A 5,642-nucleotide genomic window follows, 5' to 3' on the forward strand; every position below is an offset into this window, starting at 1 on the left:
TCCTCTTCCTAAATGGACTGCACAATATTTGGAAGTGGGCGGCTGTCTCGTTGTGATAATGTTTTCCTAGCATGAGCAAGAAGAGACTTCTCTTTCTAAATGGACTGAACAAGGTTATTATGGAAGTGGTAAACAGACTGAACATCTTAAGGGTTGTCTTTGAACATTGTCAGTGGGAGAAGGGAGGAAGGTGGGGGGAGGAGGAGAGTTCTGAAGGTGGTATAATTTTTTTTTCTTCTTTTAGGTCTGTTAATAAACTTCTTTATATTCTTTCAAGTTTGGTGCCTGTTTTGCATTTCTCCTAATTCTTATCTCACAGCAGATAAACAGTAATGAGTATTTTGGACCAAACCACTACACTAAATTGGTGTTTCCGCCCGGTTACAAACCGAACCCGCGACATACCTGTTTATAAGACATTAGGCAAGGGGCTGATACCCTCTCTCTTATTCCCAGTTGCTGACTATAAAGTATGTGTGTCCTGAGGTGACTGTATGATACTGTGTTCCCTATTGTCTGCCCTATGCCAGACATGAATCCTGTGCCTTTCTGTGTCTTTAAGCTGCGTCCGAGAGAAAAGGAGAAAAAACCCAAAAATCGAGCAGTTTTGTGTTCAAGGACACAGCTGCACACTCCCCTGCATTCCAGGCTGCTACAGAGGGAGGAAGCACCTTCCTGCTTTTAGTCAGCTCTCAGCTCCTTTTCTCAGAAGAGAGACAGAGAGTTAAACTCCTTTGCTTTTATGCTAGTCTGAGGCAAGAGAGTTTTTCCCTGGAACTTTGGCTTCTTCTTCTCTTCTGGACTGTTCAGCAACACCAGCACATCATCGGGAGGCCTTACACAATGGCCTGGAGGGGGCCCATGCCAAACCCCAGCTCCAGAGAGGAGAGAGCCACATCCACAAGGCCTTTGAATTTTCTCTCCACAGCGACAGGTTTTAATATTTAGCATTATTCTCTTTTTTTTCCTGTGCCTGCGTGCACTCTGCTCGTTAAATAAATAACTTTTTTTTTCACTTTCCTCTGAGGAAAAGTCTTTCCAAACCTGATAGCGGAGGGATGGCTGTAACCTGTTTTCTATGACAACCTTCATTTCGGACATTGTTCTGAATTTGTCTCGAACCAGGACAATATGTAAGACTGTTTCCCAATATATATACACATTTATATTGTATATTTATATAATACACTTGTTAATGAGAATTTTTCTACAGCCTGGTACATGATTTTTGCTTTATCCTCTCTTTTTCTGCACATTCAGCTAACACATTTCATGTTTAAAAGGAAGCTCTCCAGACTCAGGAAGGCAAGGAAGATGTCTCCAGAATATTACCTTAATCAAGCTCACAGAATGTTCTGGGACAACTAAATAAATTACTAACCTTGCTGTTACAAATCAGTTCACATACATTAAAAGCTGCTCCAGAACTGGTTGCATAGTCTAACAAATATGTTAATATATAAGCAGTCCACGTAAAACAAAGCAAATACTTACTAAAAATAAAAGAATCTGAATCTTAATGTACAGAAGTGGCTTAGCTGACTTCTTTAACAGCTCAAAATTAAAATCTTCCAAAATTTTCTGATTTTTCACCTATACACACATAATATAACCAAGCAGAGAACTTGCTGAAACAGGTTCCCATGATGCTGAACTTACTGTAGTAAAGTGCTGAAAGCACAAACATGAGAAAATTCCCATTTGTCAAAGTCAAAATTTCCTCTCTTGCATGGTCTTGGGGGCAGATTTTTTTTCCGTCTCTTAGATATGTCATTTTGTGCTACAACCTCCACAGCAAAAAGTACATTCGGAACACAAATCTGGATTGGCCAAATGAAGGCATGAAGAAAGGAAGCTATTTTATCCTTGCCTCACTGCTCAGAATTTTCTCCCCATGCTGAATACAGTCTCTGGAATTTAAAATATGTGGCTGGGAATGAGAATCTCCTGAATTGTTTTATGTGTTTCCAGTTCTTTATTAATTCTTAGATCTAGCTGGTTTCCCATTTGAGGCAGTAGCAGTAGTGCCAGCAGAGTTGTCAAATACTTCCAATCTCACTTTTTTTTTTTGTTTCTGTGCCTCCCTGTGAAGGCCCTGGGGAAAAAAGTGTGATTTAATTTGATAAAGCAACTTTGGAAAACAGAACACTCTCCAGAATGTTTGCTAGGGTTTGGCTATGAATGGGATCACCATAGCTGGCATATATTGAAGTGACTCAGGTGAAGTCCTTGAAACCTGATGACACAAAGCACTAATTGATATGCCTGCAAGGTAGGACCAAATAGGCTTCTAATATTTTTTGACCTTCTTCACTGCCAAGTGTTCCTTGAGGGAAACCCTAGGTTTGCTAAACATAGCCTTCTCCTGGTGAAGATGATAGAAATTGTTATGTTCTCCAGGGATTCTTTTTCATCAAAGAAAATATTTGGATTTCAGGTTTTTGCTTCTGTAGCTTAATAAAAGGTAAAGGTTTTAGTTTTCCCAGGTTTCATCCACCTCCTCCTAACTTTAGTAGAAATTATATGAAACAGCAAAAAACCCCAACAATTAAAAAAACAATTAAAAAATTGCTGTGGGAGAGGAAGTGGTTCCTAAACTTTAAATAGAAGGGGATATAAAGGACAAGAAGGAAAAACTATGACCATTCCTAGTTCTGATTTCTGTTACATATAGTAATTGCATTGAAAATTTAAAGTGAAGCCCAGGGGTCTGAAACTAACTAAGGCCCAAAGTGATACAGTGCATACAGAAAGAAATCTCTACCCTGTATAATCCAGTATCAGGTAACCAGTATGGGAATATTTCATACTGCCACTTAGGGGATAGAAATCCTTGACTGTGTTAAAATAATTGCTGAGTTTGTTCCTGCTGGCTCCTTTCAGTTCCCTAAAGTAACCTCTGCTCAAACATACTTGAGGCAGAGATTATACAGTAAGCCTTTTCCTTCTAAAGTCTAACACTGTAAATATCACAGTCCACTCTAATTAGCTTCTGTAAACACGTATCTAGCAGGCAAGGAAGCAAGAGAAATAACCAGTGAGCAATGTAGCTATCCATTGCTTCAGGCAAAACATTTTGAATTATCTGCCCGAATGATGGCATTACAACAATCCTGCACAGGATAAACTGCATTTGCCCCTTTCCCCAATACTGTAACTGAATGACAAATCCTCCAGGTGACTCACTGGCTGCAGGACACACACTCATGCACCAAGTCAGCTTTTGCATAGAGAGACTCAGAGTGTGCACTTCCCAGCATGATATATCAAGCTGCGAAAATATTTTCAAGCAGATACCTGTATTTCTTTGTTGATGATCAGCCCAGTGTTTCTCAGGCAGAAACAAGATTCCTCTATCCATTTTTCCCCCTAGGTATTTCAGTCCTACACATTGGCCCAAAACTGCTTTTATATCAATCCTCTTAGCTTTAGCTTTCCCAGTGAGGTAGTTAGTCATCAAACTGGGGCTTTAAGCAGGGGCAATTCTCTTGCCCAAGTTTTTGACTATTTGGTCTTGAGAGGAAAAACTCCAGGTCCTTCCTCATTTATTAGCTCATAAACTCATTTCCACAATGCAAAATCTCTGGAATTATTTTTAGCCCCAGTAAGCAACGAGAAATCAACTTTTCCAGTATCAAACTACCTCTAAGAAGAATACCCTCCTGTTTGGGGAGATACCTGAAGGTCTGATGTAACATTTCTCCCCTTCTAAAGTTATCTCCGTTTTGATGAACAAATTTAACATAGTTATTTTACAACTTCAAAGGTTTCAATGGTCTCCTTGTTTCACAGCATTTAGCAGTCTCCAAGGCAAAACTGCTGCCCAAAGCACCTTGTTGGAGGAGAATCATCCTGGCCAAAGGCCAAAAAAGACTTGCAGTTTGTCTCTGGTTTGGTGACATTGGAAATTCTCCATATAGCCGAGACAGTTGGAGCCTGTCCCAAACAAACTGAACTGAGGGAAGAAGGATAGGGAGACAAAATCCTGGAGGATATGTGATAGATATGTGTAAGAAGGAAACACATTCATTTTGTATGAGTTTAAAGAAAAGAAATAATATTTTAATTGCTGTTTGAATCTTTCCTGGAGACCTTCCTGTTTTATGGCACAGAAAAAGAAAAAAAATCTCAGCTCGTCCGTTAGTAAAACTGTCTTTGTTTCCAAAAGGAGATCCTTGAACCTAGTTTTCTAATAACTGGAAATACTGTTTTTTCTTAAATTTCAGATATGTTAATAATTTAGTAATGTTCTTATTTCAGTTTCTAAGGTAACTGCACTTCCATTTCCCTTATGATATCCCAGCTTGTCAGCTCTCTTGAGGCAGGAACCCATAGTGCTGCCTCTCTTAATTGGCCCTTAACTAAACCCCTCTCCAACTCTTTGCAAGTCTCTCTGAGTAGCTGCTCTGACACTTTTCTCCAGCCTCTTCAGCTCTCCCAAGGTTATGAATTATTTACCAAGAGAAAATTTTTTAATAGAAATGTGCCTCAAAACAACAGCCACCCAATGCACCTACTTGGTGGTCACATATCTTGCAACACTCTTAGGGCTCTGAAGCATTTGCCCTTGTTAATCACAGTGAGTTTTTAGAAGACAGCTTTTTCCCCAGTCAGGACTGTTGGACTGTTATTTTTATTAATGGTTGAAGCTACTTTTTGTTTGCCTTTGGACCACAGAAGTTTGTGTGGTAGCGCGCTTGGAACTTCAAATATCTTGCACTTGAAGCTGTTGCAAAGTTGAAAACAGTATTAATTACCTCCCTACATCCTTTTCATCTTGAAGGAAACATCTCATGTCTTATTTATCTGGGAACACAGCTACTGACAAAAACTTGAGTTTCGTTAGGAAACATTTCTAACATTTCTAAAGTTAATGCAATCTTCTTTAAATACTTCATAGCTTGAAAGCATCTGTCACAAGTCTTTTTTGGCTTCCTTCATCTTTTTAGCATCAACAGAGTCTGCCACACCCCCAAAGCCATCTGTGTATCTCATGTAAAACTTCTGCAAGGGCTTTTGTTTCTCTTGACCACCTACATTCCACAAATGGAAAGCATAATTTTTATTTTTCTCTCTTAAATCCCCACAGTGTCACCCCCACTGTGTGGGAAGAAAGTCAACAAGCCCATTTGGTCATAGCCTGCAGAGCAGGGGTACCCTTCCAGCACCCCTGTGCATGGAAATGGGGGAGGGTGCGTGGCTCAAAGTCATCGGTGGCCTTGCATTAAAAGAAGTGTATGAACAGGCTGCTACAGCAGGCAGGAGAAGGGGGCTCATGACACTCTCCAGGACCAGAGCCACAACCAAATCCCTCAGGATGCCATTCCATGTTGCTCTTTGTATTTTAGCATTAAACTGAAGTAACCCTTCAAAGAGTAAAAGCTATCATCAGAAAGTAAAGCTCCTTCAGATGGTAGTTTACTTTCTCTCTGCTCAACGTATGATCAAGAGTGATTCATTTGTTTTTGCTGAATCTCAGTTTTGTTCTACTGCATTTTTTTTTGTTCAGAAAATAATTCTGATCTGCATTGTCACTCAGAATTTGAACCAAAATTTCTCTAGGATACTTAAAGGTTGAAAATCCAATTTCATTATAAAGTTCTGTGGATTATTTCTGTATTTCAAGGACATACTCAGCAGGA

The sequence above is a fragment of the Corvus brachyrhynchos genome, unplaced genomic scaffold (genome assembly GCF_000691975.1).
Source record: "Corvus brachyrhynchos isolate BGI_N302 unplaced genomic scaffold, ASM69197v1 scaffold28, whole genome shotgun sequence".
Classification (NCBI taxonomy): Eukaryota; Metazoa; Chordata; class Aves; order Passeriformes; family Corvidae; genus Corvus; species Corvus brachyrhynchos.